Raw genomic sequence first — 24,098 nt, forward strand, 5'->3', positions numbered from 1 at the left:
TTCTTGGGGGTGGGGAACGGAATAATTGTATATTTTATTTTTCTTGTTGGAGGGGAGGGGTCTCAAATGGTTGAGGGACAGCTGTTGGGGAACTGTGGGGGGATCTTGGAGGGTTCGGGTTCACGTTTTTTGGCCTGGTGGGAGATCTGTCAACATGCCCTTGAGCAGGGCATTGACCCTGGATGCTTCTGTGTGTAGCTCTGAATAGGAGTCTGTTGGATGACTGGTATGATGTAGTTGTTGAGCGGCTTCACTGCAAGTACAGTTGAAGTCAGAAGTTTACACCTTAGCCAAATACGTTTAAACTCAGTTTTTCACAATTGCTGACATTTAATTCTAGTAAAAAGTCCCTGTCTTAGTTCAGTTAGGATCACCACTTTACTTTAAGAATGTGAAATGTCAGAATAATAGTAGAGAGAATGAATTATTTCAGCTTTTATTTATTTCATCACATTCCCAGTGGGTCAGAAGGTTACATACATTTAATTAGTATTTGGTCGCATTGCCTTTAAATTGTTTAACTTGGGACAACTGTTTCGGGTAGACTTCCACAAGCTTCCCACAATAAGTTGGGTGAATTTTGACCCATTCCTCCAGACAGAGCTGGTGTAACTGAGTCAGGTTTGTAGGCCTCCTTATTCGCACACACTTTTTCAGTTCTGCTAACAAATCTTCTACAGGATTGAGGTCAGGGCTTTGTCATGGCATATCCAATACTTTGACTTTGTTGTCCTTAAGCCATTTTGCCACAACTTTGGAAGTATGCTTGAGGTCATTGTCCATTTGTAAGACCCATTTGCGACCAAGCTTTAACTTCCTGACTGATGTCTTGAGATGTTGCTTCAATATATCCACATCATTTTCCTCCTCGTGATGCCATCTATTTTATGAAGTGCACCAGCCCCTCCTGCAGCAAAGCACCCCCACAACATGATGCTGCCACCCCCGCGCTTCCCGGTTGGGATGGTGTTCTTCGGCTTGCAAGCATCCCCCTTTTTCCTCCAAACATGAAGATGGTCATTATGGCCAAACAGTTATATTTTTGTTTCATCAGACCAGAGGACATTTCTCCAAAAAGTACGATATTTGTCCCCATGTGCAGTTGCAAACCGTAATCTGGCTTTTTTATGGCGGTTTTGGAGCAGTGGCTTGTTCCTTGCTGAGCGGCCCTTCAGGCTATGTCGATTTAGGACTCGTTTCACTGTGGATATAGATACTTTTGTACCTGTTTCCTCCAGCATCTTCACAAGGTACTTTGCTATTGTTCTGGGATTCAAAACATGTTTAAAATGTTTCATTATGGGGTTCTGTGTGTAGATGGGTGAGAGAAAAAAACGATTTAATCCATTTTGAATTCAGGCTGTAACACCACAAAATGTGGAATATGTCAAGGGGTATGAATACTTTCTTAAGGCACAGTATATTATTACTATTCAATTAAAAAATCTATTTGAAGCTCATGTTTTCCCTTTCCCTCTCCACAAAATAGGATATTCAGACAGTCGGGCCAGTAATGAATTTCCATATATTCAGCGAACTGCATGTGTGTGCATTATTATTGTCACATTGATTCCTTGTTTTGGTGGTCCATCTTGTTTGGGTCGTCTCATATCTTATTTGAATATAAATTCAGGTCACGGTACATTTCACCAGACTAACTACCCCACAGAATATGTAATTGGAGTTTCTGTGAATGGAAAAAGAAACAACAGTGGCTCTCCCGAACGTTAGGATATCCCCAATGGAAACAACAAAAATTAAGTCAGTTTTGTTTTCAACGACATAACCTTCCATTTGTCATGTTTGTATTTCCTGCTTCAACAGGATGATCAAATTAAGATACGGCATCTGTATTTTGCTGATGTCCAAAAGTAAATGCTATTATTGTAGATTATCACGATTTTGCTCGATTTTCAAGGACAAACTGTAACTCATATTGACGAACAGTATCTCTGCATCCCCCCAATTTTTTTTGTATCCCAACCTGGGGACCTTGTGTCAATCCCTGGCATTACCCTGTGAGTAACAGAGTAACAGAGTGTGATGCTGGGGGACACTCAGCTGTAAATCCCTATGATCAACACCGGCATGATGGGAGAGAGACTATAACAACCCCACAATCCCTTTGGCTCCAGGGGACAAATCACAGAAGACACAGCCCCTCTCTGTGTGCTCTACGTTGTGGACTATTGAATGCATGTATTTATTTCAACCAGATAAATAAAACCTGCCAGCTTTCCCTTCACGTCCAATTGTCCAGCTTTCCCTTTGGTTTTCTCCAATTGCATTTGGAGAATGTCACTGTTTATTGTGTGTGTGTGTGTATACTGCATGTTTGTGTGTGTTAGGGCTGTTGGTAATGGCTCAGTACTCGGTGCATAAGCATGGAGATAAGATGTGCATGTTGTCAGTTCTTTCTACTTTATCTCTCAGCTGGGATTACCTGGAGGGAATCAAGCTCCCTCACACATCCTCTGATGCTTCCACCCTCTTCTATCTCTCTCACGCTGTCTAACACGTCATCTCTCAGTTCATCCTAGGTTTAGGTTCCTCCAGGCTGTGGGGGTCGAGGGGGACATCAGTCTCTGTGTGGCACTGAGCAGTGACATGAGCAGAGGCACTGAGCAGTGACATGAGCAGAGGCACTGCGCAGTGACATGAGCTGAGGCACTGAGCAGTGACATGAGCTGAGGCACTGAGCAGTGACAAGAGCTGAGGCACTGAGCAGTGACATGAGCTGAGGCACTGAGCAGTGACATGAGCTGAGGCACTGAGCAGTGACATGAGCTGAGGCACTGAGCAGTGACATGAGCTGAGGCACTGAGCAGTGACATGAGCTGAGGCACTGAGCAGTGACATGAGCAGCTTGACTCTGGAGGATCCAGCATACTGGGAGCTCAAAATAAAGTCCCGGCTGATCTGGTCCCTTTTGCGCGGGCCGGCCCTCAACCATCCCCCCGGCCCTTCTGGACCGCTCCCTTGACTATGAAAAGGTCACATCCACAATTACCGCAGTCCATCTGATTATGTCTTAATCCAATAAGCATCCAGAGAGAGCTCTGTTATACACAGTGAAACCTTGGCAAGGTTATGCATGACATTCTCTGGTAACCATCCTCCTGCTGTTTAGCATATACTGTACATGAAAACATTTCTACATTTTTTGATTTCATACTTCTCAATTCCACCGGAGCAAAAGAGATAAAAGCTCTTATGCCTAGTCATATGTACTGTTTGAAGGTTTTTGCATTAGACGTATAGTGAGTGTACCAAACATTACGAACACCTTCCTAATATTGAGTTGCACCACCCCCCCCCTTCCCCTTAGAACAACATCGTTCCACAGGGATGCTGGACCATGTTGACTCCAATGCTTCCCACAGTTGTGTCAAATTGGCTGGATGTCCTTCGGGTGGTGGACCATTCTTGATACACACGCGAAACCGTTGAGCGTAAAAAACCCAGCAGCGTTTCAGTTCTTGACATAAACCGGTGCACCTGGCACCTACTAACATACCCTGTTACTTACTAATGGCTCTGTGTCACGCTCGTCGTAAGTAATGGACCAAGGTGCAGCGTGGTAGGCGTACATATTCCTTTTAATAAATGAACACCGGACAAAAAACAACAAAATCAACGAAACGAAACGTGAAGCTATACAACTAGTGCTGACAGGCAACTAAACATAGACAAGATCCCACGAATAACCATGGGGAAATGGCTACCTAAATATGATCCCCAATCAGAGACAACGATAAACAGCTGCCTCTGATTGGGAACCATATCAGGCCACCATAGAAATACAAAAACACCTAGATGACCCACCCAAGTCACTATCACGCCCCAACCAACACAGAGAATAAACAGCTTACTATGGTCAGGGCGTGATACTCTGCCTACTCCAGACGACTCGTTTTTGTAAATCATATGAGCAAAAAATATTTCATTTTATTTGGAATGCTAAACCAGACAAAATTAAACGTGCCTATTTATATAATGAATATGAGTTTGGGGGGCTAAAATTATGAAATATTAAAGCTTTAAACCTAAAAGCTTCACTCATTCATAAATTATACTTAATAATCTACTGGAGAACCATGTTGGGTTTAAGAAAGGCTCATCCTTTGTTCAAAAATTGCCTTTTTGCCTTTATACAGATTACAACTTCTAATTTCCGACTAATTGAAAATGAAATTTTGTTAAAAGTATCGCCCTTTCTTAAACAAGCCATACAAAGCTGGTTACAATTTCAGTTTTATTCTCCAGAAAAGATAGAACAAATATTACAACAAATGTCATGGTTAAATTTAAATATACTGATTAAAACAAAACAAAAACATTTATTATATTTATTAATGATATTATGAATAGAAACTGAGGAGTTATGTCACATATGCAGCTATCGAAAATATATGGGAATATCTGCTCAATCCAAATTTACAACCAACTGATTACAGCACTACCACAAAAATGGAGGAGGCAAGTGTAATGGAGAGAATGTAGGGAAATTGTTTGCCTGCCATATATTAAAGATACAAATTGGCTGAAAGCAACTGCCATGAATAGAAAAATATACCAGTTTAATTTGAGGACAAAAATGTTGATACAGATTGCAAAATAAATGGGAAGAGATTTTCGATGTACCAATTCCATGGCACATGGTTTATGAACTGGTACAAAAAACTACACTTGATTCAACACTTAGAGTTTTTCAATTTAAATTAATATATACAATTCTTGCCTATATATATTCATCTACACTAATTGAAGTGGATTTGACAAGTGACATCAATTAGGGATCATAGCTTTCACCTGGATTCACCTGGTCAGTCTATGTCATTGAAAGTGGCATGTGTTCTTAATGTTTTGTATACTCAGTGTAAATCTTTGTAGACCTACACGGTGTGCAGTTGTACAAGTAGTAAAGACAAACAGGTAGACAAAATGTGATACAGCAACATACATTTACACATTCATTTACATTGAATGAAGCAAAAGGCAGGATAATGAATAGCACCAGCTCTCACATACAGTGATGAGAAACAGGACACAAAAGCACTCCAAAAATCAAAACCTAATGCATGCAGATCATTCAAAAAGACTATTAAAGGGGCAATCTGCATTTCAAACAACAACAAAGCGGGCACCCTGACACTGATTTGGTAAACAGCTGAGGGGTGGGGCTGTCGAAATGTAACCACTCTCAAATTCATAAACAAGGACTGACCATCCATGAGATTAAATTGATAGTTTAAACCATGCTTTGAGGCTATACAGTGTTTGTTTACAAATACATTGTTTACAAACAATTAAATAATTAATAGTTATATTATTATTAAATAATTAATGGGTCACTAGTTTAAAAAAATTGATGTAGCAATTGCAGATTGCCGCTTTAAGATGATGGGATGACATCAGCTGTGCCTTGTTAAGATGGTTTCCACTTGAATAATGAAGATTGCCAGATGTTAGCCAATAACATAAAGAGGTGAATATGAAGAAGAGGCTCAACGACTACGATGGTTTCAGCCACTCTATAACATCTAATATGTCTCCTAACAAGACATCTGGGCCCCTCCATTAGTTAGTAATGGAAAACAGTTCTGCCAGAATGGTTCATCTATCCTACTGGGTGTGCAGGCTTTGGTTCCAGCCCAGCACTAACACATCTGTTTCAAATACTGTAATCAACTAATCACAGTCATCAGTCTGAACCAGGATTAGCTGAATCAGGTGTATTAGTGCTTGGCTAGAACAAAAGCCTGCTCCCTCCCTTCCAACACTGCATAAGCCTGGATGATGACAGAAGCTTTGAACGGCGAGGCACACTCACCTTCTGGCTCACCACACAGTGTGCACTGTGATTCTACAGACCAAGAGAGAACCAAGAGAGACATTGTTACCATCAGATACTGAGCATGTGGTCGCGATGAGACAGAACAGTGAGATGGCATTGGTTTGAGTAGATGGTCAATTCATATGAAATTTATCAAACAACATTACTGCAAACAACAAAAACACAACATACACAGGACAGCATTTTCAAATGTTTTGTTACTAGTGTCCACATAGAATGGTAGCAGTATAGTACGGGCCATTCACAACATCATAGAATCTCAGCAGCCATTCATAATATGACATAAGGAGAGATGTGAGTATCCATGTAGATTATTTGATGGTAGCATTGTAGAGACAGGAATCAAAGTAAAAAGCACAACATCAGAACCAAAGATTAATCACATTTCTTTGATGCATCACTGCATCTCAAAATAGAAACATAATAATAACCTTAAATTTACATCCACATGCTATCAATCACTTATACCTTTCACATTAGGCCCCCTCTTTAGGAGTGTCAAAATGCCACCTATCTTTAGTTGAGCAGCAAAATATGATTTGCATGCAAACATAAGCATTAGTTTCAGTGTGTTTATAGCTTTACAAAAGCATGTAAATGGTTTGACAGGGCAGTATTTTTAATTACAAGTGTTTATCTTTCTCTCCCTAAAGCATACAGTAGATATGCACTCTTTGATGGCCATGTGCGTGTGTGTGTGTGTGTGTGTGTGTGCACATGCACGCGCGTTCAGCACATGTGTCTGTATGTCTGCGTGTTCACAGTATGCTTTCACAAACAAGATGATATATATTTGTTCCTGGAGTCAGACCCACACTCCTATAACGAGCTCAGGCAGAATTTATGATGATGAGAATGATTCCCCTCCCCCAGCCTAATATATCTGCAGCTTCTAATCTGCACCATGTTTCTCTGAGGCCCATACACCAGCTGTGTGAGTCATACCCTTAAAGCAGCTACTTCACCAGTTTACTGAAGGGGCCAGAGGAGCCTCTCTGTCGCTACACAAAGGGCTTCCTTCCTCTAATTGGATCAATTAGCTGCTAGATTAGATAAACAACAACCTTGTCCTCCCCAAGCTGAACATGAGAGATGTAGCTACAAACCAGCAGCATTACTACAGCTTGTTCCTGCAACAGCTGGTGAGGTATACATGCACACGCACGCACACAATCACCACTTCACCAGCAACCTGAACTGCAGTCCTCCAGTCTCCCTCCATCCTCTGCTGACCTTGCTCTGCCTGGAGTAGTTTACAGTGGTTGGCAGGAGCACAGCACTGGAGTGAAGGAGCTTAAGGTTCAAAGTTTGCTGACGACGCCACGGTTGTAGGTCTGATAACCAACGATGAGTCAGCCTATAGGGAGGAGGTAAGCGAACTGGCATTGTGGTGCCAGGACAACAACCTCTCCCTCAACGTCAGCAAAACAAAGGAGATGATTGTTGACTTCAGGAAGCAGAGGAGGGAACATGCCCCAATCCACATCAACGGGACTGCAGTAGAGAGAGTCAGCAGTTTTAAGTTCCTCTGCGTCCACATCACCGAGGACATGGTCCAACAACACCACCAATCTTGTCAAGAGGGCGCAACAGAGTCTGTACCTCATAAGGAGGCTGAAGAAATTCTGCATGCCTCCTTGGGTTCTCTCCAAATACTACCGCTGTGTCCTGACCGGTTGCATTATGGCCTGGTATGGAAATTGCTCCATCCACGACCGCAAGGCCCTCCAGCGGATGGTGAAGACGGCCCAGTACATCACCTGGACCGGGCTCCCACCCATCCAGAACATCTACTCAAAACGGTGCCTGAGGAAGGCATGCAGCATCATCAAGGACCCCACACACCCCAGCCACAAGCTGTTCACTCCCTTATCGTCGGGCAGACGGTATCGGATTATGAGGTCTGATACCAACAGGCTCAGAGAGAGTTTATATCTACAAGCCATCAGATTGCTGAACACTTGAACTGGACTGACCACCTGCTCTGATTCTCCACACCTTAGCACACATACACTCACTCATGCACACACCCACACATACACACACACGCACACACGCATTCATGCTAGACACACATCACGGCTGCTGTTGCCAGACTCTTATAATGATAGCTAAATACTGCACAATTTAAACACTTTCTCTAAAACACGTGGAAATATTGGACTATAAAATGTGCCACCCTGTATTATACACTCTTAGAAAAAACAATTCCAAAAAGGTTCTTTGGCTGGAACCAAAAGGGTTCTACCTGGAACCAAAAAGGGTATTTCAAAGGGTTCTCCTTCGGGGACCCTTTTAGGTTCTAGATAGAACCTTTTTTTATCAAGTGTACTTATGCTAAAATGTGTATTCTATTCTACTGAGCCATTTACTTTATGTTCCTATTCTTATCTTTTATTATTTCTTAATGCTGTTGCATTGAGAAGGAACCTGCAAGTAAGAATTTCGCTGGACGGTGTATACCATGTGTAAAACGTGAAACTTTGAAGATGAAACTTGAAAGGCAATGTGCCACTGCTCTGCCATACTTATGATCCAAGACGGCGTAGCAGTCGGACGTGTGTTTGTCTTGTCCCATGTAAATAGTCGGTCTCATTGGGTTTTTTTCGTATATATTTTAATCTCACTTTCCATCTACGATCTAAATATACTTTCCTGCAACCCACCTCACCCAATGTGGTACGGATCTAATATTTTTATATATTATAACTGGAACCTCCATCAGAAGCTAGCCAGCTAACTAGCTACTAGCTAGTAGTCACTGTTAGCCACGGCTAGCAGTCTTCACCTTTAGCTTGGTCACCAGCCAGCTTTAGCTCGATCAATAACTGCCAGTCTGCACAGCACGATATCAACCCAGAGCATATTGGACTGCTTTTCTCCATCACATCACCGGATTCCTGCCGCAAGGTCTGGGCCATTACACCGGATCATCGCAGCTAGCTAGCTGCAATCGAGTGGCTACCGCTGGCTAACGCCTCTGTCCCGAAGCAAGCACCAGTTAGCCTTGAGCTAGCCTCGAGCTAGGCCCATCTCCTGGCTAGCCGAAGAGGTATACCCGCTAATTCGTGGGCTTCAATACCTCTTTTGCCAATTGGCCTGGACATGCCGACATGGAGCACGACATGGAGCCCCGCCAATCCATCACGACTGGTCTGCCGACGTAATCGTCCGATGTGGTTGAAAAAGGCTTTTCCGTTGCAATGCCACCAAAGAACCATCTGCTAGCCTCGGCCCGCCGTGCCTCACGCTCGCCTAGCATATTAGCGACTCCCGAACGGCTACCGGACTCACCTATTGCTGCTCATTGGACCCTATGATCACTCGGCTACACATGCCTCTCTCTAATGTCAATATGCCTTGTCTTCTGCTGTTTCGGTTAGTTATTGTTTTATTTCACTGTAGAGCCCCTAGTCCAGCTCAACAACCCTTAGATAGCTATTTTGTCACACACCCCACACATGGGGAGACCTCACCTGGCTTAGCTGGTGTCTCCAGAGATGCAAGCTCTCTCATCGTCACTCAATGCCTAGGTTTACCCCCACTGTACTCACATCCTACCATACCCTTGTCTGTACATTATGCCCTGAATCTATTCCACCACTCCCAGAAATCTGCCCCTTTTATTCTCTGTTCCCAACGCACTAGACGACCAGTTCTTATAGCCTTTAGCCGTACCCTTATCCTACTCCTCCTCTGGTGATGTAGAGGTAAACCCAGGCCCTGTAGCTCCCAGCATCACACCTATTTACAGGCACTCTCATTTGTTGACTTCTGTAACCGTAAAAGCCTTGGTTTCATGCATGTTAACATCAGAAGCCTCCTCCCTAAATTTGTTTTATACACAGCTTTAGCACACTCCACCAACCCTGATGTCCTAGCTGTTTCTGAATCCTGGCTTAGGAAGGCCCAAAAATTCAGAAATTTCCATCCCCAACTACAACATTTTCCATCAAGATAGAACCGCCAAAGGGGGTGGAGTTGAAATCTACTGCAGAGATAGCCTGCAGAGTTCTGTCACTCTATCCAGGTCTGTACCCAAACAGTTTGAGCTTCTACTTTTACCTTCTACTCATCCAGAAATGAGTCTCTCACTGTTGCCGCTTGTTATAGACCCCCCTCAGCCCCCAGCTGTACCCTGGACACCATATGTGAATTGATTACCCCCAATCTATCTTCAGAGTTCGTACTGTTAGGTGACTTAAACTGGAAAATGTTTAGCACCCTGGCCGTCATACAATCTAAGCGAGATAACAATCAATCTCACACAAATTATCAAGGAACCTACCAGGTACAACCCTAAATCCGTAAACATGGGCACCCTCATAGATATCATCCTGACCAACTTGCCCTCTAAATACACCTCTACTGTCTCCAACCAGGATCTCAGCGATCATTGCCTGCGTCCGTAATGGGCCCGTGGTCAAACGACCATCCCTCATCAAAGTCAAACGCTCCCTAAAACACTTAAGCGAGCAGGCCTTTCTAATCGATCTGACCCAGGTATCCTGGAAGGACATTGACCTCGTCCCGTCAGTAGAGGATGCCTGGTTGTTCTTTAAAAGTGCTTTCCTCACCATCTTAAATAAGCATGCCCCATTCAAAAAATGTAGAACTAAGAACAGATATAGCCCGTGGTTCACTCCAGACTTGACTGCCCTTGACCAGCACAAAAACATCCTGTGGCGTTCTGCATTAGCTTTGAATAGCCCCCGCGATATGCAACTTTTCAGGGAAGTCAGGAACCAATATACACAGTCAGTTAGGAAAGCTTTCCACCTGGCTACCCCTACCCCGGCCAAAAGCTCTGCACCCCCCGCAGCAACTTGCACTAGCCCCCCCTGCTTCTCCTTCACCCAAATCCAGATAGCTGATTTTCTGAAAGAGCTGCAAAATCTGGATCTCTACAAATCAGCTGGGCTAGACAATATGGACCCTCTGTTTCTAAACTTATCCTCCGAAATTGTTGTAACCCCTATTACTAGCCTGTTTAACCTCTCTTTCGTATCGTCTGAGATCCCTAAAGATTGGAAAGCTGCCGCGGTCATCCAAACAAGCTTCAATGCCATACAACACTCCTTCTGTGGCGTCCAACTGCTGTAAATGCTAGTAAAACTAAATGTATGCTCTTCAACCGATTGCTGCCCGCACCTGCCCGCCCGCCTAGCATCACTACTCTGGATGGTTCTGACTTAGAATATGTGGACAACTACAAATACCTAGGTGTCTGGTTAGACTGTAAACTCTCCTTCCAGACTCACTTAAGCATCTCCAATCCAAAATTGAATCGGCTTCCTATTTCGCAACAAAGCCTCCTTCACTCATGCTGCCAAACATACCCCCATAAAACTGACTATCCTACCGATCCTTGACTTTGGCGATGTCATTTACAAAATAGCCTCCAACACTACTCAGCAAATTGGATGTAGTCTATCACAGTGCCATCCGTTTTGTCACCAAAGCCCCATATACTACCCACCACTGCGACCTGTGTGCTCTCATTGGCTGACCCTCGCTTCATATTCGTCGCCAAACCCACTGGCTCTAGGTCATCTATAAGTCTTTGCTAGATAAAGCTCTGCCTTATCTCAGCTCTCTGGTCACCATAGCAACACCCACCCGTACCACGTGCTCCAGCATGTATATTTCACTGGTCATCCCCAAAGCCAATACCTCCTTTGGCCGCCTTTCCTTTCAGTTCTCTGCTGCCAATGACTGGAACGAAGTGCAAAAATCACTGACTTATATCTCCCTCACTAACTTTAAGCATCAGCTGTCAGAACAGCTTACAGTAATATTTACATAAGCTCAGAACCACTTGTGTTTCAAACATGGTCCTCTTTTAAGAATTGCTGTGCTGATCAAGGGACAGTTCATTACCTCTGTCTAGTATGGTGCATTAAAGTTGTTTGTACTTTAATTTATTTTTGTAAATAAAGATGGTGACACAACAATAATGCACATTTACAAAAGGCCTATATCTAAAAAATATATAGTCAAATGAGATTTTATATACAGTATATAAACGTCCTCGCACTGTCAACTGCGTTTATTTTCAGCAAACTTAACGTGTAAATATTTGTATGAACATAACAAGATTCAACAACTGAGACATAAACTGATCAAGTTCCACGGACATGTGACTAACAGAAATGGAATAATGTGTCCCTGAACAAAGGTCAAAATCAAAAGTGTCAGTCAGTATCTGGTGTGGCCACCAGCTGCATTAAGTACTGCTCCTCATGGACTGCACTAGATTGCCAGTTCTTGCTGTGAGATGTTACCCCATTCTTCCACCAAGGAACCTGCAAGTTCCCGGACATTTCTGGGGGGGAATGGCCCTAGCCCTCACCCTCCGATTGTCACGATCGTTGAAAGGAATGGACCAAGGCGCAGCGTGCGTAGAGTTCCACATAATGTAAATAAATTGAAACTCACCAAACAAAACAAACAAGCACAAACGAAACGTGACGTTCTGGTCTGCTCACAGGCAGCTACACAAACACAAGATCCCACAAAGCACAAAGGGGAAATGGCTACCTAAATATGATCCCCAATCACAGACAACGATAAACAACTGCCTCTGATTGGGAACCATATCAGGCCAACATAGAATTATAATTCCCCTAGATAACCCACCCTAGTCATTGTCACGTCCCAACCACCATAGAGAATAAACAGCTCTCTATGGTCAGGGCGTGACATCGATCCAACAGGTCCCAGACGTGCTCAATGGGATTGGGATACGAGCTCGTCGCTGGCCATGGCAGAACACTGACATTCCTGTCTTGCAGGAAATCACACAGAACGAGCAGTATGGCTGGTGGCATTGTCATGCTGGAGGGTCATGTCAGGATGAGCCTGCAGGAAGGGTACCACATGAGGGAGGGGGATGTCTTCCCTGTAACGCACAGCGTTGAGATTGCCTGCAATGACAAGCTCAGTCCGATGATGCTGTCACACACCGCCCCAGACCATGACAGACCCTACACCACCAAATCCACCCCGCTCCAGAGTACAGGCCTCGGTGTAATGCTCATTCATTCGACGATAAACGCGAATCCGACCATCACCCTTGGTGAGACAAAACCGAGACTCGTCAGTGAAGAGCACTTTTTGCCAGTCCTGTCTGGTCCAGCGACGTTGCTGCCAGTGATGTCTGGTGAGGACCTGCCTTACAACAGGCCTACAAGCCCTCAATCCAGCCTATCTCAGCCTATTGCACACAGTCTGAACACTGATGGAGGGATTGTAAGTTCCTGGTGTAACTCGGGCAGTTGTTGTTGCCATCCTGTACCTGTCCCACAGGTGTGATGTTCGGATGTACCGATCCTGTGCAGGTGTTGTTTCACGTGATCTGCCACTGCGAGGACAACCAGCTGTCCGTCCTGTCTCCCTGTAGCGCTGTCTTAGGCATCTCACAGTACGGACATTGCAATTTATTGCCCTGGCCACATCTGCAGTCCTCATGCCTCCTTGCAGCATGCCTGAGGCACATTCATGCAGATGAGCAGGGACCCTTGGGCATCTTTCTTTTGGTGTTTTTCAGAGTCAGTAGAAAGGCCTCTTTAGTGTCCTAAGTTTTCATAACTATGACCTTTAATTGCCTACCGTCTGTAAGCTGTTAGTGTCATAACGACCGTTCCGCAGGTTCATGTTCAATAATTGTATATGGTTCATTGAACAAGCATGAGAAACAGTGTTTAAACCCTTTACAATGAAGATCTGTGAAGTTATTTGGATTTTACGAATTATCTTTGAAATACAGGGTCCTGAAAAAGGGACGTTTCTTTTTTTGCTGAGTTTATATACATCATTTTAATAACAGGACACTGTCAAGTCCATTATCCCTCTGAAGAATATGAATTAGGCTGTTTGAGAAGGTTTGAATTCTAAGATTCCTGCCTACAAATAGTTTGAAGTACAATACCAACATAGCTACTGTAGTAGGTCAAAGCTGTGTGCTGGATAACCTTGGTAAAGCATGGGTGGGGTAGGCATTGTGGTGCTCATGTGTATTTATTTTCATTTTAGGATCCAGACCAATGCCTATTCTCACTTAAAACACCAGGATGTGATTATGCAACATTGTTATACAACATTATAAGCAATAAGGAACGAGGAGGTGTGGTATATGGCCAATTTACTCGGTGAAGGGCTGTTCTTATGCACAACGCGGAGCAATATACCACAAACCCCCAAGGTTCCCTAATAAGCTGGTTACCAACATAATTAGAGCAGCAAAAAGAAATGGTTTTGTCATACCCGCAGTATATGGTCTGATATACCACAGCTTTCAGCTGATCTGCATTCAGATTTTCCAGAGGGAAGCGAAAAAACAGAAACCCATTTATGTCACGCCCTGATCTGTTTCACTGGTCCTTGTGCTTATCTCCACCACCTCCAGGTGTCACCCATCTTCCCCATTATCCCCTGTGTATTTATACCTGTGTTTTCTGTCTGTCTGTTGGCAGTTCGTCTTGTTTCTTCAAGCCTACCAGCGTTTTGTCTCAGCTCCTGTTTTTCCCTAGTCTCTCTTTTTCTCGTCCTCCTGGTTTTTGACCTTTGCCTGTTCTGACCCTGTGCCCGCCCGCCTGACCACTGCTTGTCTCTGACCCTGAGCCTGCCTGCCGTCCTGTACCTTTGCTCCACCTCTGGATTGCTGACCTCTGCCTGACCTGACCCTGAGCCTGCCTGCCGTCCTGTACCTGGGCCTCTGCTCTGGATTATTGACCCGTTTGCCTTGACCTGTCGTTTGCCTGCCCCTGTGGTTATAATAAACATTGTTACTTCACAGTCTGCACTTGGGTCGTACCTTGATTCCTGGTAATTTAATCCAATTTGGAGCAAACTGGAAAAATGTTCCCTGATCTCTCTTAAAGACAATAAAGCAAGCTCCTGGAAAATACACAAATAATCAACATGTACCCATCAACTATTTATATGAAAATGTACCTTAAAGTTTACTGTAGAAAGGCTTAGTACTACATTACCTGTAAACAAAGGGGAATTATCACTAAATATAAAATGTACAACCAAACGTACATTTATCAGATATCATCAACTTTGTAAACACAATTCAGGAATGGTTAAAAAGCTACAGTTTTATGCAGGCTTTTTGTTCAAGCCAAGTTCTACCACACCTGTTTTCTACTATTCATGGTCACGATGAACAGCTGAGGTCTTGATGAACAGCTGAGTAGTTGAATCAGGTGTGGTAGCACTGGGCTTGAACAAGAAATCCTGCATAACCCTGTGGATCATTGATAATTCCTGATACAAACACTGTAACAAATGACAAACTGCTGAGAAACACCTGCAAAATACTAAGTCATTAAACAAGTACAAAACTCTTAAGAGAAATTATACATATATTTGCAAATCTGAAATTGGATTGGTGCTCTAAACCCTTGAATACAAAACTTCAGCTACAAATGTCCTAAGTAATGCTGTACACAGCTGTCCAACTCCAGTGTAAGAGCACACATGTCCTCATTTATAAATGGCAGTATAAATATGAAAACAGGTAGGAGAACTCACAGATTTGGAACAGAACATACATTTTAAGTATTGATAGAGTGCAAAGTACCATGTTTACTGCATGCATTTGAATTGGCAAAAGTAATTTGTAAGTTCCACACGGGACAGCTTGCATTTCTCCGTGACAGGCGCATTTCCACAATTCGCCACTCGACCTTAAAGCACTGTGTCCCTAGGCAGTACCTTAGGGATGGCTTGCATCTCATGGATGAGGGCAATGACCTCTTCCTTGAGATTCTGAGAGGTGGTATCTCCTCCGTTCTAGCAAGATGCACGTAGTAGTACACACGACACTGCCATTCGCCAGCCATCAACGAAACCAAAGGCTCTTTTAAGAGTCACCTAATAAATTAAAATAAGTATGTGTGTGTTTATGTCAGTAACTGTCAAAATTATAAACTATAATTGTTGAATTGTATCCTCCGGGAGGCGAACCTACAATCTTCAGATACACAGGGCGTATCTATTACACTACGAACCCTGTTCTTAAAACACTTATTTCGACAGACCATTTAAATGGACGATCTTGAAGCGTTCTTTCAAAAACAAATTTGTTAGTTTATTTCTCTTGCTTGGTTAAAATACAAGTCTAAAACAGTTTATTTGTTGAAAACAGACTAATTTAATCACATAGCGAACCAAGTTAGCAAGCATGTCATTTTCTTTTTACTGTGCACAGCATGGCACACAATTTAAGCAAGCATTCGATTTAAGCAAGTGTTTGATTAATCTGCCCCGGGGTACACCAAGCTATGGCCCCTAAAATTATCGGCCGAAAGCAGCGAGGGAAGGCAAATAAAGCGTTTTTATAAAATGCAATAACTTTTGCATGTGAAAACAGAATCCTACTCATTCCTACACATGCTTAACTACGTCACTTTTGTTTTGAGGCTACTTGGCCGTCGGACATTGCGGGCAGTTGTCTCACGTCCAGGAAGCAGCCCGGTTCCAAATTGAATGCGATCAACTTTCAGCCGGTGCTAAACACTTCTACACTGGCACCTGGGCAAGATTAATCGAACCCCTCAATGATTCCGATGTTGTTTTACCTGGGTGCATCGTGTGCAGCTGACTACTTTTTACTTTTTGACGGCAACTTCAGATTTTCTGGAAACACACTGAAAAGTAACTTGATACTGTGTTAATCAGTCAGCACAAATAAGGACTATAATAATGACAAGGCAGGAGAGGGAGCGTATATCGGTCGGAGCTGGAATGTATTCTGCATGTTAGAAACAGCGAGTGTGGTAATTGTCGTAAGTCTGATGCTAGCATGCATTTGCACACTTGCTGTGCACAACTGAACTGAGGCTTATGTGCATTTGGGGTTCAACCATTGACTATAGATATATGCGGTTCATAACTAGCTTAATGTTTCTTAACAAAGCAATTTGTTTTCTCGGCTATGGTTTGTGTTGTGGTCTTTGTTGTTCTTAGTTGAGGAAATGTAGCTTAGCTAACTGCAGTGTTTTTCCTGTCTGAAATCTGGCTACCTCATCTTACCGTAGCTTGTTCTGTGCAATGCAAAATGAACGTGAACAGCGTGGCATTTTCCCCCAAAAAATTGGTTTTAAACTTAACCTAACTAACATGTTTTTAACTAGCTATGTTTTGTGTAAGAAAGTGTATTATATTGTGGTGAATGAACGGGCCATACACATGACCTAACATTACAGTCTTAAATTGGCTAATGTTACATAGCTAGTTAACATTAACTGGCTATCATAGCAGCCAAGGACATTTGTTTTCTTATTTGTGCATATTTGTGCATGTTTTTGCTCCGATTACATGCAAGTGTCTAGATCAACAGTTTACAAATGATGACTTTAGCCTTATATGAAAAACCTTACTTGGAAAAACATAGCTAGCTAGCTTTCTTTGTTTGTTGAGTAGGTAGCTAACCAATGTTAGCGCTCATCTGACTGGTATAACGTTACATTAGCTAACTAGTTAGCCAGCTAGCTACCTAGCTAATCAAAACAAAAGCACATTTATGGGCTAGCTACCTTTATTTGCCCGTTCTTTAGTTAGCTAGCTTTCAAGTGCTACAGAGGCTAGCTGCTGAACTTTGCACAATCAAGCCAACGTTAGCTAGGTAACGGTAGCTAGTTAGCTACCTAGCTAATCAAAATATCTGCTTGCATTTATTGATTAACCTCAGCTTGAATACCACCATATACTGTAGCTAGCTATATACTGTAGCCTAGGTTTGTACGCATGCACTTTTTATGACTGGCAGCATGGTGCAAGCAGCTGTGTTGTGCCGAGCAACTGACCCGGTGTTAGAACTCTGAGTTTCGGCTGAAAAGATGTTAGCATTGTCAGAAATGCTACAAAAAGGTAGCGAATCGTTGGTTCTTAACGGACAAAAATGAGCACGTTGAGAGCGATAAATTATAAATGTAATCAAAACTCTTGCCCCTATAAACGTACTCAGTCAGAAAAGTGGCAAGTCTAACGGTCACTTTATGAACTCTGTAGTCTCATTCTTATCCAATGGTTAGATATTGAGCCAGTTCTGTGCAAAAAATGGTCTGATGACCCTAATGCTAACGACCTTGTTAAAAATCCAGTATGTGGTTGTCAGTAACAGACGGACAGCTCATGACGAAAGGCTGGGAGTGTGCTCTGATATTAGCCCTCTGATTACAATGAAGAGCAAAACATACCGCTCTGTTCTGGGTCAGCAGCAGCTTAACCACGTCCTTCTTTGCAACACCTGACCATATGACTGGACAATAATCAAGATAGGATCAAACTAGAGCCAGCAGAACTTTGTGGAGTCTGGTGTCAAAAAAACCGAGCATCTCTTTATCACGGACAGACCTCTCCCCATCTTTACAACCATTGAATCAATCAATATGTTTCAACCATGACAGTTCACCATCTAAGGTAACACCAAGTAATTTAGTCTCTTCAACTTGCTCAACATTCATTCATTACCAGATTCAGCTGAGGTCTAGAACCAAATACAATGCTCTTAGTTTTAGAGATGTTCAGGACTAGTTTATTACTGGCCACCTATTCTAAAACTGACTGAAATGATTTGTTTAGGCTTGCAGTGATTTCACCAGCTATGGTTGTTGACACATATACGGTTTAATCATCAGCATACATAAACACAAGGGCTTTGTTTAATGCCAGTAGAAGGTCATTGGTAAAAATAGAAAAGTTTAGAGGGCCAAGAGAGCTGCCCTTTGATACAACACACTTTACATGTTTAAAATTAGAAGCTTCCATTAAAACCCTCTCTGTTCTAATAGTCAACTCTGAATCTACGACATGGCAGAGGTCGAAAAGCCATAACACAAAGTTTTTTTCAACAGGTTATGATCAATAATATCAAAGGCTGCACTGAAATCTAATAGTACAGCTCCCACAAATTTCTTTCAAACAATCATCAGTAATTTATGTCAGTGCAGTACATGTTGAGTGCCCTTCTCTATAAGCATGCTGAAAGTCTGTTGATTATTTATTTACAGAAAAATAGCATTGTATTTGGTTAAACCCAATTTTTTCCAAAGGCCGCTTTACCATTCTTGGGTAGCGGAATGACTTTGGCTTACCTCCAGGCTTGAGGACAAACACTTTCCTCTAGGCTCAGATATGATTTTATGAACCTTATTTCCTAGGCTATATATATTAAAATGGTGTCACACCCTGATCTGCTTCACCTGTCCTCGTTATTGTCTCCATCCCCTCCAGGTCTCTTGTTTTCTCCAGTGTATTTATCCCTGTGTTTCCTGTCTCTCTGTGCCAGTTCGTCTTGTTTTCCCCAGTGTATTTATCCCTGTGTTTCCTGTCTCTCTGTGCCAGTTCATCTAGTATGTCCAAGCCTACCAGCGGTTTTCCCGTTTTCCTGCTTTGCCTTTTCTCCTTTTGCTAGTCCTCCCGGTTCTGACCCTTGCTTGTTTTCTGGACTCCATGCCCGCCTGCTTGACCATTCCGCCTGCCCTGAGGTACCTCCTGAACTCTGAATTTTGTTTATTTATTACTCTGCCCAGTGGCGAGCCATCATTTATGGCAGGTGAGAGCCCCACCTGTTTAAAGCCCCACATTTTTAGCAAAACATTTTTTAACTGTTTTGCATGTTATTCTGCCATTAATACGTGTCACATATCAGTTTGCAAACAATGTAAAAAAATAAATATAATTGAGTTAATAAAGCCGCATACAAAGGCAGGTCCAAAATGCAGGTGTTTCAGCCTAGCTCAGTGCTTTCTGTGGTGGCGGGGCAAGCCAGTAGAAAATATGGAGCGTTGCACTGTGATTGGCTCAGTGTTCTGTCACTCAAAGGGACTGCCAAGTCTAACGGTAGACTTCGAAAATTCTAGCCCTTTGGGTGCTATCATAGTTTACATTAGAAGTGCCCATCCAAGAAGGCTCAAGGTCATTGGCCATAGATAAAATGATGTCAAATCACATTATATGTACAGTAGCTTTGATTGGACTGATCATGTCAACATCATAACTTTCAGAATCTTCGCTAGCAGTCATCATGAATCAAGTCGACAATCTACTGGCAAATCCTTTTCAATCCTTGTCATAAGAAGATAAATAATGAAGAGAAATTATAGATAAAACGTATTGGACATAAACATCACACAACAAGTTGGAAATCGCAAATTCAACAATGAGTGGTTTGGAAGGAAGTGAGCACAGTCCAAAAATGTATTGTAAGGTTCTACGTAAATGATATAATATGCCAGGGAGATACAGTTGAAGTCGGAAGTTTACAAACACCTTAGGCAAATACATTTAAACTCAGTTTTTCACAATTCCTGAAATGTAATCCTAGTAAAAATTCCCTGTCTTAGGTCAGTTAGGATCACCACTTTAAGAATGTGAAATGTCGGAATAATAGTAGAGAGAATGATTTATTTAAGCTTTTATTACTTTCATCACATTCCCAGTGGGTCAGAAGTTAACATACACTCATTTAGTATTTGGTAGCATTGCCTTTAAATTGTTTAACTTGGGTCAAAGTTTTAATGACTCCAACCTAAGTGTATGTAGGTTGTCAAGGGGACCTTCAATGCTGCAGAAATTGTTTGGTACCCTTCCCCAAATCTGTGACTAAATTTACATTGCACTGACATGCACTGTCAACTATGGGCCCTTATATAGACAGGTGTATCTTTGAAAATCTTGTCCAATCAATTGAATTTACCATAGCTGAACTCCAATCAAGTTGTAGAAACATCTCAAGGATGATCAATGGAAACAGGATGCACCTGAGCTCAATTTCGAGTCTCATAGCAAAGGGTCTGAATACCTATGTAAATAAGGTATTTCTGTTTTTGTTTTTTTTGTAATACAGTTGCACACAAAAAATATATATAATGGGGTACTGTGTGTAGATTCATGAGAATGTTTTTTTTTTTTTAATCAATTTTAGAATAAGGCTGTAACGTAACAAAATGTGGAAAATGTCAAGGGGTCTGAAAACTTGACGAATGCACATTATAATGCCATTATTGCTTTTGTGCTGAGTTTCATTATTTATCAAGGCCACTTGGCACTTGTAATGTTGCTTAGGCTACTGATGTTTTCATAATTTGACCGCGTGTCTTAACTGTATGTCTTGGTGGTTGAGGTATTGTTTTTTTTCTTCTTAAAAATAAGCTGTTACCATGTTCTAACACATATGCTTTCTGTTTCATCATTTTATCAAAGGCACTCCAGGAATAACATTTATTGAACACTTGAATGTTGGTGTTTTGTTTGTTTTTACATATAGCCTACAGTAACATAAACCAATGAAAATGCTATTTTGTTATTTGAAATAAACAAAAAGTAATATTCTGTTACCCAAGCTCTTCATAAACACAGCCAAATTATTATTTTTGCGATAGCATATATTAAATGTATTAATTACAGTGTTGGAATGTTGGAGTCAGAATGACTGCTCATTAGCTTGAAGGGGGGGTTCCTTGAGGCCCACTGGTTCTAGTGTTAAAAGATCCTTCACCTGTGATAGAGAGACACCACTGTCCTCAATGGTACTCCCACCGGCTTTGGTCTTTGTCATGGTAGCAACGTACAGTAGACTACGCTGTTACTCCTCACAGTTCTAGACAGGGCAGGTCACAGGGCTGATGGAAACAGCAGCAAACAGCAGGGATTCAAACAGTCACACTCCCGGGACGATCTGTCGTCCTAGCCGCAAGGGCTGTGGGCTGTGTACAAGCTGCTAAGGAAACCTGATAGCTAGCTAGTTAACGTTAGTTTGAACCAACGAGGGCGTCTGCACCAACGAGGGAACAATGAGCTACTCTGGAGCAAAATAAACCTGCTATTGTTCCCTGTAATACATTGAACTTTAATGTTGACAATTATTTGAAAATAAGTTAGTTAATTCATAGTTATTTTGCAAAAGAAAGCCACGACAAAGATACACTTTCAATGCATGCCACCGGAATGTCATTCGATCTTCCTTTCTAACGACGGCAGTCCCTTTATTTCCTTTTGTGGAACTTGCTAGGCTATACAGTCAGGTCCAAAATGATTGACATCCTTGATAAAGATGAGCGAATATAAAATAAATAATACAAATACGGAGCTATATTTTATGCAAAAATGTTTGTTTTTTTACAATTATATTATTTTATACAAATACATTTCCTCAGAGAACAAGATGAACACGTTTTAACAATTTTTTAAAATTCTCAACAATATAGGGGTCAAAATTATTGGCACCCCTGTTTTCAATACCTTTCAACTCCTCACCTTGCGAGGATAATGGCGCTGACCCTTTTTCTAAAATGGGATTGGAGAACAGATTGCGATGGATCAATTTCTCCATACAGAATCTTTCCAGATCCTTGATATCCCGTCAATCGGGTTCAAGTCCAAAGATGTTGTGGTCAATTAAGCATTTCTTTGTTGATTTTGATATGTACTTGGGGTTATTGTCTTGCTGGAAGATCCACTTGCGGCCAAGTTTCAGCATCCTGGCAGAGGAAACCAGGTTTTTGGCTAAAATGTCCTGGTCCTGGGTAAAGTTCATGATGCTGTTGATCTTAACAAGGGTCAGAGGACAAGTGGAAGTAAAATAGCCCCATAATATGAAATATCCATCATATTTTACAGTAGGTATGGGGTTATTTTCTCCATTTGCGTCCTTGTTTCCACACCAAACCCACCACTGGTGTGCATGGCCAAAGAGCTCTCAATAAGTTTGGACCTGACTGTATTTTGATGTCGGAGTCACCCCCTAGTTCCCCCACTTAGTCTCAGGACAGGAGCAATGTTTCTGCACACCAATCACTCTCTTCACAGGAAGAGACTGTTATAATCTTTATCTCATTCTAGGGAATAGACAATGCCCTGTGGCTGTGTTTTCCTTGTCACTTGAATGGGTCTGGAGACCTTATTTATCTTCCTGATCGGTTTTAAACGATTCAAGTCCAGTGGGCTTCCTCTACATGACTTATGACTCAAGATTTTCACGGCTACATGGTGATACAGTACAACATGTGTTTCCTCTATGGAGGAAGTTGAAAATCAAATTCATATTCAACCTCATGATCATATTTCTGAATGTCCACACCTTGGTCCTTCATATAGGGATTCTGTGAAGTGTTATAACACAGGTATTAATATTCTGTAATAATCCAAAACGGTTTAGACATAAGGAAAACAAAAGCTATGATTTATTTCCATTTTGCCGGAATTTAATTTCCAAGTGTGCTGCAACTAATGGGGGAGGGAGAGAGAGAGAGAGAGAGAGAGAGAGAGAGAGAGAGAGAGAGAGAGAGAGAGAGAGAGAGAGAGAGAGAGAGAGAGAGAGAGATGAAAACAGAGTAAAAAGTATCTTTGCCATAAAGCTGACAGTAATATGAGATTTAGCAACACGGCTTTGAGCATAAATGTATTCCTGGAATACTGAATACTGGAACCTGTAGGCTATGTGAGTTTACATGAGACACATTTACAGGAGCTGCTATGTATACAGTAAAATGTGTACTGATATGGCATTATGTACACAAGTGAAAGCACATCTCTCTCTCTTTCTCTCTCTCAGCCTCCAGTATTTATGCTGCATTAGTTTATGTGTCGGGGGGCTAGAGTCAGTCTGTTATATCTGAAGTATTTCTCCTGCCTTATCCGGTGTCCTGTGTGAATTTAAGTATGCTCTCTCTAATTCTCTCTCTCTCGGAGGACCTGAGCCCTAGGACCATGTCTCAGGACTACCTGGCCTGATGACTCCTTGCTGTCCCCAGTCCACCTGGCCGTGCTGCTGCTCCAGTTTCAACTGTTCTGCCTGCGGCTATGGAACCCTGACCTGTTCACCGTACGTGCTACCTGTCCCAGACCTGCTGTTTTCAACTCTCTAGAGACAGCAGGAGTGGTAGATACTCTGAATGATCGGCTATGAAAAGCCATCTGACATTTACTCCTGAGGTGCTGACCTGTTGCACCCTCGACAACCACTGTGATTATTATTATTTGACCCTGCTGGTCATCTATGAAAATTTTAACATCTTGGCCATGTTCTGTTATAATCTCCACCCGGCACAGCCAGAAGAGGACTGGCCACCCCTCATAGCCTGGTTCCTCTCTAGGTTTCTTCCTAGGTTCTGGCCTTTCTAGGGAGTTTTTCCTAGCCACCGTTCTTCTACACCTGCATTGCTTGATGTTTGGGGTTTTAGGCTGGGTTTCTGTAGAGCACTTTGTGACATCAGCTGATGTAAGAAGG

General features: G+C 42.3%; 1 protein-coding gene across 2 annotated transcripts in view; it reads right to left on the reverse strand.

The window, feature by feature from the left end:
- Positions 1–24,098, reverse strand: part of dlgap2a (discs, large (Drosophila) homolog-associated protein 2a) — a 232,481-nt gene that overhangs the window by 140,995 nt on the left and 67,388 nt on the right. The window contains exon 2 of one of the 2 annotated variants that reach the window (XM_071366369.1): positions 5,834–5,866. The exons of the other annotated variant lie outside the window; for it this stretch is intronic. The gene's annotated coding sequence lies outside the window, so the exon portion shown is untranslated. The remainder of the gene's footprint in view (positions 1–5,833; positions 5,867–24,098) is intronic. 2 annotated transcript variants of the gene reach the window in all.

This window comes from Salvelinus alpinus, chromosome 25 (genome assembly GCF_045679555.1).
Source record: "Salvelinus alpinus chromosome 25, SLU_Salpinus.1, whole genome shotgun sequence".
In the NCBI taxonomy this organism is placed as follows: Eukaryota; Metazoa; Chordata; class Actinopteri; order Salmoniformes; family Salmonidae; genus Salvelinus; species Salvelinus alpinus.